We start from the raw sequence: 13,191 nt of genomic DNA, 5'->3' as shown, positions 1-13,191 counted from the left end.
TCGAACCGGTGACCTCAAGAAGAGGCGGGGTGAGGCTGGCCAACTGGGCTACCCCAGAAGGTTGGGTTATAAAGACGTCCTCATGAAGAGTGCCATGAAGAAAGGCGTTGTTCACATCAAGTTGTCGCAATGAACAAATTTTGGATAGTGCAATGGAGAGAATGGTACGAATGGTGATGGGTTTGGTAGCGGGACTGAATGTATCAAAGTAGTCTTTCCCGTGTTGTTGGAGGAAGCCCTTCTCCACGAGACAAGCTTTATATATGGCAATGGAACCATTAGCGTTAAGTTTGATTCAGTAAACCCGTTTACAACCAATGGGCCTATGGGAGGTCACGGGTACAAGCTCCCATGTTTGATTTTGAAGGAGTGCATTAAATTCTGCATCCATTGCATTCCGCCATTACGGATCTTTAGAGGCTTGAATGTGAGTGGTGGGTATAAGGGTACGTGGTAGCGGGTGGAGAGTGGTGGTGTTTACAGTATGAGAATTTTAGTATTTAGGATTAGGTTTATGATTTCGTTGAGGGTGAGTAAGGGGTGGAGGTGGTTGTGGAATAGGGACTAGGAGATAATGTTGGTATCGAGTGTGGTAGTTTGAGAAAGAGAAGGTGTGGTATTGGATTGAGGGGTGTTTATGGATGATATGGTGTCAGGGGAAGGATCTAATGATGAGGAAATGATGGGAGCAGATAGGTCTAAAGATTTTGTATTAGAGGGAGATGTATTATTGTGAGTAGGTAGTGGAGGGAGGTAGAGTTTGGTTGCATGGGATGTGGGACGTGTGCATGAGTAGGCGTAGGGTATAGGGGTGAGCTTTGGGTGTAGGAAGGGGATTTATAGGAATGCTTTGTGTGGTGGATGGAAAGATGTGGTTAATAAATTCAACATGACGAGAGTGGTAGAGACGGTGTGAGGTGGGATCATAGCATTTATATGCCGATTTTGAGGAGGAGTAGCCAAGAAAGATGCATTTGATAGAACGAGGATGAAGCTTGGATGAGGCATTGGGTCACCACCACGGGAAACATAGACAACCAAAGGGTTTGAGTTTTATGTATGTTGGTTGGATTTTGTATAGCCATTGATAAGGGGACTCGAATTTAGAATTTGTGTAGGCAATCGATTGATGAGATAGACTGCAATTTGAAAGGCTTGAGACCAAAATTTAGTGGGTTTGCTTGATGAAGTAAGGATAATCCGGTTTCGACAATATGGCAGTGTCGTCTTTCAGCACCACCATTTTGAATAAGAGTATGAGGAGGAGTCGTGAAGTGGGAAATTCCATGCTTTTGAAGGTAAGGAATCAATCTAACATATTCGCCGCCATTGTCTGAAAAGAGGGATACAAATGGCGTTTTAAAGAATTTTTCAACTAGCGATTTGAATTGTGGGAATTAAATTGAGACATCCGATTTCCGTTTTTATGGGGTAAAGCCACGTATGTTTAGAGTAAAAATCGACAAAAATGACGTAGTAAGCATATCCATCATTGGAAGTTTGAACCAGACCCCAAACATTCGAGTAAATAAGCTCGAGTGGTTTAGACACTGTAATGAATTTTCTCCAAATGGTTGTTTATGACTTTTATTCAATGAACAAGCATCACATTGAAAGGAAGCATTCGAAACTATATTATAACCAAGTCCTAATTTATTAAGCAAAAGTTTTAGAACTTTGATGGATGGATGCCCAAACTTGTGGTGCCAAGAGAGAAGCGATCCAGATTTCTTGATGCTTGAGTTGATTCGTTGAATGGATTGGTGAGGAATGGTGGAAGCATAATAGACGTCATTAATGTTCAGTCCCTGCATAAGGCGCGCCCCATGCGAAGATCCTTAACAAAAAATGAAAAGGAAAAAATTCAACGGAAACATTATTAGTTTTACAAAGTTTAGCGACTGAAACGAGATGGTTTCGTAAATGAGGAACAAGTAGAACATTATTTAATTTCAATGTGCGAGAGGAGGTGGGAATAGAAGTGTGGTCGATGTGAGAGATGGAGAGGGTTTTACCATTTCTGAGCATGATTTCCATACTCTAAGAGGTGGTGTAAATTGGACCGATCGTGTGTAGCATGATCAGATGCCCCAGTATCAAACATTAATGATGATGGAAGTTGAGACGAGCTTGCCATTGACGCATTCACAGTTGAGTTCGTAGAAACACTAGTATTGTAGTCATGTAAAAAACGTGCTAGCTTCCGCAGGCTTTAGTGTCATGACCTGGAATGTTACAAAAGTGACAGAAAAAAATTATTTCGGTTAGTTTGATAATGATTCGTGTGTCCACTTTGTGTGGGACGGATGGGCCACTGTTATAGTTGTGAGATGGAGTGTTCCTAAGCCCAAAAGAGTTGGGCCTATTTGTGTTTTGGGCTGCAAGGGAAGGCCTTGAAAAAGGTCTCGATCCTTGTCGTTGAGTGTTGTTCACAATAGTAACTAGAGGTGTGGGGTTGGTGGCTTGTAGCGATCTCTCGTGATCAACTAGTTTCTCATAGAAATCAGAGAAGGTTAGTGGACTGTCATGGATCTTCAAGGCTACAGAGATCTCTTTGTAGTCGTCACCAAATTGAGTGATGACGTGAACGATGGGATCATCATTATCCACTGGCTTCTGGGCTAAGTCTAATTCGTCGGTTATTGCTTTCATCTCATTGAGGTATTCTGCAACAGATTAGTTACCCTTACTGTGTGTAGCAAGTTTGGATCAAAGGGAGATGATCCGGGACCGCGAGACTCCAACGTAGCTCTCGGTGAAGCGTTTAAAAAGCTCATTGGATGTGTCAGCAGAGGAGACAATTGGTTGAATCGTATCCGAACAACTTCCAAGAAGAGCTCCGAGGAGGACCTGATCTTGGCGGAACCAGTGACGGTATTCAGGGTTGGATTGGATGAGGCATTTAAAAAGCTCATCGGCGTTGCGAGATATCTAGCGGAGGTATTCGCTGCTGTAACAACCCAACTATCATCATCCGTTATCATAGGACAACCCCCACCACTTAAAGCCCACCCTTCTTCGCCATTGAAACCCACCACTGAAACCCACCTCATCTTCCACTTGTTTGTTGTTAGAATATGAACTCCCCTGTCGCCACATATGGTTAGATCTGAAATTCAATAAAATCCTGAACCGAGTGCGTCGGGTATAGATCTGAGCTCCATGAATCTCCGCAATTACAACCTCCAACTCATTCTCCGACGAGACAAAACCGAGTGTGTCGAGTATAGATCGGAGCTCAGTGATTGACCGTGATTGACCGAGTGCACCATGTATAAATCTGAGCTCAATGATTGTTATCATACCGTCACCATTAGGAATTGAATCGAAGCTTTGAATGTGAAAATGGGTAGAATGATTGCGAATCTAGATTTTGTTGCAGATGTTTGAATGTGAAGGTAACGGAGTGATGAGAAGGTTTGTGTGGATCTCGAAAAGTAATGGGCAGAATGTGTAAAAAAAATAAAAGGTTTTTTTAGTTAATTATAATAAATAGATAAAAAGACTGAGATACCCTTGTATGACCAAATTTAACGAGAAAAATTAACTAAGTTAGAGCCAAAGGACAAACGTTGCAATAATCTAAAACGTAAAGTACAAAACTCATCAATTATAAAAACCAAAAACACTGCCTGAAATTTGATATAAAAATAAAGGGCAAAATTTGTGATTTACTCATAATTTTATTTTATTCAATATAGTGGTTAAACAATTGATGTTAAATAAACATAATATACCGTTGAAGGATAATTATGGTACAATAAAATAGAAACTACAAAACATAATCGTAATACAATGTTGGAGTATAAGAACTATAAACACAAACATCATGATACAATATTGAATGACACAGGAAGCAAAAACCAGGGGAGGCTCTAAGGAGAGGTAATATATGCGTTCGGCTGGGGCACATTTTCTTTAAGGGGCACAATTTTTTTTTAAAATTCCTGGTTATATATAGATGCGAATGATCGTTTGGTATAACTTAGATGATTTTCTTTTGTATCTGATGTGTTCAAAGTGAAAAAGAAATATAAAAATATGATAGGTTGATTCTTGATTTACAGTGATATATATGTTAGGTTGATTCTCGGTTAGCTATAATCTATTACGGTATGTCATACACTCATTCTAATACCATGATTTTGCTAATTTCTATGTTTGTTGTTGTAACTTTAATGGTCGTTTATAAAATTTAATCTAAATTATTTAATTTATTAAATCCTTAGGGTAAGTCCAATATTTTTTCAAGACATTCTTCATATCATCTACATAATTATTAACACCAAAGTCACATACACACTGTAAATGACTAGTTAGGATTCATCCAATAACAACTTTTACCTTAAGGGAACAAGACCCAAGAAGATGTCTTGAAAAAAAGTTCTAGAAGGTATTCACTAGTATACATTCCTTCTTTGTCTAGATTATAAAACCCCACCCACATATTCATTAGAGCACAAACAAAAATCAAGAAAACAATCACAGGCTATATTGAACCACATGTTGAAATCTTTAACAAACACATATTAAGTGGACTAACAGCAAATACAAAGAAGAAGAATAACACAAAAGTTTATACCTTTAATCTCATCACCATGACAATTGACAAAGCATCTTTGCCAATGTAGTCTTCCTGAAGCCTCATCAAGCTAAAAACTGTGAGCACCTGGATGTCATCTTTGAGCAGCATGTCTTTCAAATCTTTTGAGATGAAAACCCAAGCCAATGATGTTAAAGAATTGAAACACATGCTGCTCAAAGATGAAGATCCACCTGCCCTTTTATTACTTCTTTAATCAAAATGAAAACTCAGATCTTAAAGAATTTGTCAGATAATTAAATACGCAATGAGAACATTAAGAAAAGGCAAGTCAAAATCCTAACGATCAATCATCGGCTTAAAAGTTCGGATACAATAATATGAAAACGTTGAAAACAACATCAATTTGAAAAGGAAGCAGGCAGGATGGTTCGTGCACCAGATTATTATTATTTTTGGAACAACATTGTTGTTGTTATTGATGATCCCAAGATATATTACTTTTTATCATTGCATATGGTTTTTGTTTTTTGTTTGTATCAAGAGTGGTTAACAAATAAAATTCTTACTTTTCAAAAAAAAAACAAATAAAATTCTTTCGAATTATAATATTTATCTATCAATACTTATAATAAAAGAAACTATTGGGTGACACGAGTCGTTCATAGGAGGCATTCACTTTTTGTTTTTCCTGTATCTCTCTTCTACTTAACTAGTTCTATACCCGTCCGATAAATGGGTATATTCATGGTATAATGACGAAATGATTCTGTTCTTTGTTTTCTAAACAAAAACATTATTTGTTTAAAACCAACTAAGATGTGTGGACAAAAAAACAGAAATTCTTAAATGTACTCTAGAACCATTTTTTTGCAAAAAGTGAAAGAAAGAAAGAGGTGGCGCTTTTAGCCCCATTTACTTATTAGTGAGCCAATCTGAGTAACGGAAATGGGTCAATGCGCCGAACCCATAAAATATGGTGGAAGTCTATCTTTGATGCATTAATTATATACGAGTATTTTTTAAAGTGAACAAAAATGTGCTTTCGCGTCAACCTAACTTAACCATGCCTATTTTGATGTGTAGCAAAAGAATAACTGTTTTAACCCGTTATACAATCCGCCCATGTTGCCACCTCCATAGAAAAACTATGATATAAACTATTGAGTGGTAAAAAGGGTTGCTCACCAGAAGCATTCCCCAACCAGTAGGCATTAAAGCAATGATGCATCTCTGAGAATAATTATAAATATTTCAGAGAATAAATATCAAATGTTATAGATAATTAAACAGTTGTGGAAAGAAAAAACTATAAAGCAGATAAAAAATAAACAACATTTAGGAATAACATTTGTCTTTCAAAAAAGATAAACAAATATATGTAATAAGCAAATGAAATCATTCATTTAGATGATAATACACATCAGAACAAAACTCGTGTGTACATACATGCTTCCAAATTGATTTACACATCCACCCACCCATGATATTCCTTGAACCTGCAATTAAGATACAAATCAACACAAAAGTTTATGTGAACTCAATTCTGTTTTATATCCAAGACCCAATCACCATACCACAAATGTATACCCAAATCGAGTGGCTTCCATAGCTGTATTAGAACACACAATTGCGAGTAACTCAAAACGGATCCAGATAAGTTGAAAGGGTGGAATGTTGCATCAAAATGGTTGATATTTGTATGTATAGTATCATGTTTAAAAACTTACTGTTGTGAATCGAAGGACCTTCATGTCACTTTTTTGTGTAACAACTGGTACAAGGACCTTCATGTCACCTTCACCTCCTGGTCTTCTTGTGGACGATTTTCACTTGTTTTCTTCTAGTTTTTCATGTAAGTCGGACTGTGAATTGAAGGAATTCTCGACATTAATTATTATGTCGGTTTTAAATTCTTATGCACCCTATAATGATCGTTGAGCTCTTTTGATTGCAAGTACATGACCATTGTCAAGAGTTCCTTTGTACGCCTGAATGTTTGAATATAATTGATCCTCATTTATTTTAATTAAATTGAAGATTAAATCAAATCATTTATTTATATAAAAATTTATATAAATTGATTAGCTCATAAGCTTGAGGTTACATACTTTGTTATGTAAATTGATTAGCTCATAAAGCTTAAAGTTTATATACTTTGAATGAAATTAGTGATCTCTTTTAAATGAAATTTATGGGGTTGTTTCAATAAAATTTCTTATGTTTAGTATATCACATAAAAAATAATGTTCTAACACTTGAATTCCACGTAAGATCAAATCTATTTAATAGACTTATGCCTTGTATAGCAACATAATTACTATTGAAGGTCACTCTATCTATATCTATATCTATATATATATTTCTATTATATAATAAAAAATTATTAATCTATACTACTTTATAATACATATTAGAAGGACTTCTTAAAGTCCAAAAAAATTTCCTTAAAACACCCCTAAAGCATAATGTATAAGTCTTTTAAGCACCATAAAACATCACTTTCCACTTATACCCTTTGACACTTTTAAAGCATGGTGTACAAGTCTTATAAAGCACACCAACCTTTAAATCTAATTTTGAGCGGCCAATTTTTGTTCAAAATTTGAATGCCCGCTCATTCGCACTTCCCCATAGACTTTTCACTTCACATTTCACCCTCTGCTTTCTCTCCGATTTAGGTTTCTTGTCTTTCTTTCTCTCTCTCTCTACAAACCCATTTCAAAATTCAAACCCCCCTCAAACAAACCGATTTCAATTTTCACCACGTGATCTCCGGTGCGATCCAACGACGAACACTCTCCGTACAATCTCACCGGTGTAAACACATTCTTTTCATCAACAACTTCAGGTACTCTCTTCCTTGTTTCCGCTTCGTATTCTTCGTGTTTGGTGATAGTATCGAGGTGTTTACCTGAAGAAATAGCGATTAACGGAGCTGAATCGTTGATTCAGCGTATCGAAGTAGTAGAACGATTCGTTATTTGCGCTTCTGCTGATTCCGCATCACGCATCTTCATTACTGTTGTTCTGTTACTTCTGTAATCATCGTTATACTTCATATTTAGTCTTGATACTAGCTGATTACTTTATTTTTGTTCACGATTTTTGCTAATCTGTTGTTTAATTGAAGGTTTTGATAGTTTATTTGAGCACTTGAGCTGTTTGATTTCATGTTGTTGAAGGTTGATTTGAGCCCTAACAGGTGTTTGTTTCATCAATTTGCAGGCATCTGTTGAGCTACCTTTATTATCTTACAAAAGTTAAAGAGGAGAGACTGAACGTATTGGAAAAAGCGTGAGCAAAATCTGTAGAGGATTAAAGTGGGAGAGTGGGGAGCAGTTCATAAAAGCATTTTGTTTGAGGGGGGTTTTCAAAAAGATGATGATGAAAGCCATCTGAAAATGGCATGAGCACGTAAGTTCCATCATATTATTTCACATCAGTTGGTTTGCAATCTGACTCAAAATTAACAGCATAAGTGATTGTCTTTTACTACGATAATGAAATTATTGACCAAATCCTCTTTGTATTAAGTAGGAGCTTAATAACAAGCTACAGACAAGCAGATGGTTGTTTTGGTGAAGAGCTGTTTAGGCTCTAGAATTAAAATATAGCAAATTCTTGGCAATGGAGTGAGTATGATCTATTAACATTGTATATATGAATAAATCATAGGCTCTGTTTAAACTTTCTTCTGAATGCAGAAGTACTCTTTGATAAGTGATCTGAATGACAGAATATTACCAAAGCAGCACCACCTAAGGCTGGTGGGTAATGATTCAGAGGTAAAAAGCGTGAAGCGCGCAAAAGCAGGTATTTTGCAGCTTATTTACACAATGATTTTCTTTCTGTTGTGCCTCTTGGAATAAAGGAATATGGCATTATGATGCAGAGGTAAAATACACTTTTAAATGACCGTTTTTCAGTTTGACAGGATCCAGGTCGAAACCTGTTCTGACCTAACATGTCGCTCGACTCGACCCTCCTATTTGTACAATATGTTGGTTTTGTATGATTATTTGTGCAATATGTTGGGGTGTGGCATGAAATTAAACTGTTATAACTAATGTTTTAGACCTTATGAGCTGTATCCAATTTCATTGTAGGTTCTATTGGGAGAAGGCTACTACGCCGAAAGAATGTCCAAACAAACGGTTGAGATTCTGAAAAGAAGAGGAAAGGTTTTAGAGTCACAGATTGAATCGCTTAACGCTGTAATAAAGGATCTCAAGTTTGAGGCCTTGTTCTTTGATGAAACAGCTACCGAGGCTGCTGTAAGTTATCATCTCTCTGCAGAAATGGCAACTTATGTAGAATATCATATATCTCTATATGGGTTATTGTATCTTTATATTTTGTTTTAAAAAAGATGACACAAAGTCTTAACTTCAAACGATGATTGAAACAGGAGGGTATTGTATAAATAAGAGAAGACTATGTTGAAGAAGCTTTTAATGAAGATAAGGCCACAAAAGCAGGTTCATATCTCGTATTATTTGATATCTTCTTGGTTTGAAACAGATACAACGCTCATGGATATATGTCAGTAAATTGTCATTTCTTTTTGCATTTTGAAATTTTAAAATGAATTTCAGGCGAAGATGATTTTGCTCGTATTTTATCGCGGATTGCTGAAGAAGGTGAAGATAAAGAAGAAGTTGATGAGGCTGATATTGAACCTGAGTTTAGAAATTTAGAGGTAAGGTTTAGACTTATTAAATTTATACTACATCCGTTTACATAATTGCTATTTAATTTCTTTATTATAGATGTTTTAAAATTATTGAGATTAATGAACACTCAATAAACAAAAGATCTCTGCAAAATTATACTGCACAAGATGTGTCTAAGCCATTTAAGTTAAGCAGCTAATTTTTCTTATTCTCTTTGTCGACCTTGAATAATTTTATTTACCTTTTATCAGCTACTGAAAATCTCACAAAAAGATGTCTTTTATTATTTCACAAATTTTTAAAGTTATTAAATATCTTGTTTACTTGAAACTTGCGGATCTAAGAGACGCTAGATATTCCTGTATACAGAGGTTAGTTTGCTGTTAACATATCCTTTAATTACGATTCTATTCACAGTTCACCATTAATTCAACGATATTTTCTATTTCATTGCCAATTTTGATTTAGATATATGACATTAAATGGTCATGAACTGTATAATGGTCTATTAGGAATTTGGGATCATGGATTTTTAAGGAATAGATAATTTCATCAGATGTAAATAAGTTGCAATGTTTGATTAGGCTCAGTTCGGCTTAAGCGTTGCGCTATGCATGATTTTCGTCCAATTTTCTTTTTTTGATAGAGTTGGTAAAATGGAAAGGTTGGGCAAACCGTAAATTGGGTTTTGACCAAATCACGTCATGCTCATACGGGTCGGGGTGGTTCTACCCCCAAATCTTAGTTAGCAACCACGTCTTAGTTGAGTATATAAAAAACATTTTTAAATTAAATATTTCATTTCTGGCAGTCTGTTCAAATTGAAAATTAGCTGACCACATGTGAAGTGATCTCTCTGAACCTAAACAACCATTTTCTCTATCGTTGTTTTCCTTGGGCCCATTTCTAACCCGCGTCCATGTTTTATGTTGGGTCCATTCCTGCTCCATCTGCTAAGTTCCGATTTGATTGTATTATTAATTATACACTTAGTTATAGCACATAAAACTTAGTTGTTATTTTGTAGATAAAGTGTAGGAAGTGTGGAGGCAAATCACTACATGCAAAAGGGGCTGGTGATCTTAACAAACAAGAGAAGAGATATTACGAAGCGATAAGTTTTGATTCGTTAAATGGACTGCATATATTCAAGTTGTTTAAAGGGTTACAAGTTTGATTCGATAAATGGATTGCAGATAAGTGTCTCTTTCTTCCAAAACTATTTTTGGTGTTACAAGTTTAGATTATGATGTTTTGCACTTGGCTTGGACTACAGATACTCAAGTTGTTTAGATGGTTCTTTCATGTGGTGTTGATGGTTCAGGTTCAACTTTGAGATATCCTATGACCCACATGGCATATGACCCGTGGTTCGTGGCCCGTTTCAGGTATCGTTTCAGTGCGTATGTTCTTTTATTGTGTGTATACGTATAAGGTAAATCACAAAAATAGTGGTTATGAAGTCATTTATTAGTTTTCACTATGCAGGCAATGTAAAAAATTAGAACGCTTTCCTTAGAAAGTAAGAAAAGGTTTTAAATTTAGTCAAATTACGTTTGTTATTGTTATATGCGATCTCTTCAAATTTGCATAGAATTGTGTGTAAATGTTACTAAATTAAACAAATTAAATATTTCATTTTTGAATCGGTACAACACGGTAGATTATTTAAATGTATGAATTGGGGGACCAATTAATTGGATATGGTAGTGCTTTTGACCTATTGAGTAATAAGCATCTTACAAGGAGTCAAAAAGGGTTATTTTTTTTCTTCTTTTCTTTTTTAGGAGGATGGTTTTGATAAATTAAACGTGAGAATTGAGATTATGGCTGCAATAAACAGTTTAACCATAACAGTTTGGAATTGCAAATGACTAGCTGCAGAAACGAAGACGAATCCATAGACCATGATTTCACTTGTCTTACAGCCGCGAATGTTTGGCAGCACATCAGCTCCTCCTGCGCAAATCACTCAGATGCATTTCTTCTCCGTTAAAGATATATTTGATTATCATAAGCTCTTACCAGATCAAAGCAGCAAGAGACGGCTCATGCAAGTGGTTTTGTTGGTCTCTTGCTGGTATATTTGACGGGCCAGGAATAGGTGTATATTTTGGGGGAGATCAATTTTTGTAGTTACTTGTGGATTTGCAATCAGTCAAAGAAGTTGGCTCTAGATTGGACTAACTGGAAGTGTTTTCATGTGTAATTTTGTTTGTTAGCTGTAGTTGTTTTGCTTTGCATTAGGTTGGTTTCTAATGAAAGTCGTCGTTCGAAAAAAAAAATTGTTTGGATAATGGCTGCCAAAAAACACGTGCATGCTATTTTGAACAATAATCATTGAGCAAGTTGTTTTGAACCAACTGTTTGCGTAATCATCAATGGTGTTTTGGGTATTAAATGCAAGTTGATTACATCAAATGGTAAAAGTGAAAGCATTGAAAATACATTGTAAAAAATGATTAAAGTTCAATCGTGTTAGGTTGATGGGTTGCGGGTTGAAAGGAGTATCAAGAGATGATCAATAAACCAACAAAAAACGAGTATCGTATTGCAAAGTGTCACCCTTAGAACTACTAACAAGTGTTGTGTTTTTCGTTGCATTGTGGATTTGGTTTTGGTTATGGCTTAAAACCGAACCGCCCTAAACTCACCAACCTAAGTGATATGCTTCCCACCGCATCGCGCGGGTAAACGACTAGTTTTTCTAAATGAACTTAGTAAATTTCTACAAATTACTGAATATTTGAATATAATTGGTCCCCATTTATTTTAATTAAATTGAAGATTAAATCAAATCATTTATATAAATTGATTACTCATAAAGCTTGACTTTATATACTTTGAATGAAATTAGTGATTTCTTTTAAATGTAACTAGGTTTTAGCACCGCCGTGATGCGGCGGGGTATCGCGGGAGCTTACAAAAAACACGTTTATTTATTGACTAAATGTTGAATAACTATACGTAACAAACATAGCCTAGCTGCGCTTTATTTGTTAGTTATGACAAAGTTTGTACACTTAATCAGTAAACATATATATTCGCAAACCTTATATCATTGATTTCTAATATAAATTATAACAAAATTTACAATCAACAATCAATAACTAAGTCGATCAAGGGTCATCGCGTTGCGACGGGGCTGTTAAACATTAAAAAATATGGGTAAAAACATTGAACCACACAAAGACGTTGTGAAACGTTAACTCGCGAAATTTTAACAATGCTCATAATTTACGTGATGAGAATAATTTTGTTAACTTGTTAGCATAAAGTCATGGTTTTTATTTCCTTTCTCAAATACAAATGTGTAAAATCCCTAATATTTTTGCTTTCTCGATTAAGGACCTTCTGATATTCACAAGATCCTTGCGGTCTCGGAGAAAAAGAAGGAGGCGGTCAAAGGCATTATCAGGATAGCGTGCTGGAGTTTATGGAGAGCTAGAAATAATTTGGTTTTTTCTAACACCCCTTTCAGGATAGATAGAATCATTTGTGAGGTTAAGGCTACGGGTTTTCTATGGTTCTCGAATAGGTCTAAATTCAAGGGGTTAGATTGGGGAGAGTGGATTTCTTTTGTAAATATGTAATTGGTTGTTTGGTTGTTGTTCTTTGGTTGGCCCGGTTTAGATCGGCCGGTTTGTGAATGAAGTTAATTTTCAAAAAAAAAAATACAAATTCAATTCACATTTAAAGCAATTAATTATATAGTATAACTTGACATTTCTGAAGTGTGTAGCATGCACCTAGAGAAAGAAGAAGAGTTGTCCAAAATTTGAAATTAAAATTTTATTTTAGAAAATATTAGTGACTTACAAATGCCATTGCTTTTTTTTGAAAGGTAAACTTCATTCACAAACAAGCCGGCCCAAACTGGGCCGACCAAAACAACTACAACCAAAACACAAACTGCAATTACATATTTACAAAATCACGCTAATCCCTCCACTCCATTCCTTTAAACTTTGA

At 35.5% G+C, this 13,191-nt stretch overlaps 1 long non-coding RNA gene across 3 annotated transcripts; it reads left to right on the top strand.

Annotated features, from left to right (window-relative positions):
- Nucleotides 1-7,183: 7,183 nt before the first annotated feature.
- Nucleotides 7,184-11,573, top strand: LOC110912420. 3 transcript variants are annotated; one of them, XR_004881759.1, is made up of 9 exons: nt 7,184-7,394; nt 7,772-7,960; nt 8,084-8,178; nt 8,283-8,359; nt 8,653-8,820; nt 8,955-9,024; nt 9,142-9,245; nt 10,247-10,607; nt 11,007-11,573. It is a non-coding gene; the product is annotated as an uncharacterized LOC110912420 (long non-coding RNA). The 3 variants fall into 3 exon arrangements; XR_002577921.2 differs by having other exon boundaries at nt 8,081-8,178; nt 8,251-8,359; XR_002577920.2 differs by having other exon boundaries at nt 7,185-7,394; nt 8,251-8,359; nt 11,007-11,572.
- The last annotated feature ends 1,618 nt before the right edge of the window (nt 11,574-13,191 follow it).

Source organism: Helianthus annuus, chromosome 15, assembly GCF_002127325.2.
Source record: "Helianthus annuus cultivar XRQ/B chromosome 15, HanXRQr2.0-SUNRISE, whole genome shotgun sequence".
NCBI lineage: Eukaryota > Viridiplantae > Streptophyta > Magnoliopsida > Asterales > Asteraceae > Helianthus > Helianthus annuus.
Note: the sequence above shows the minus strand (reverse complement) of the source record. Positions and strands in the feature narration are given on the sequence as shown.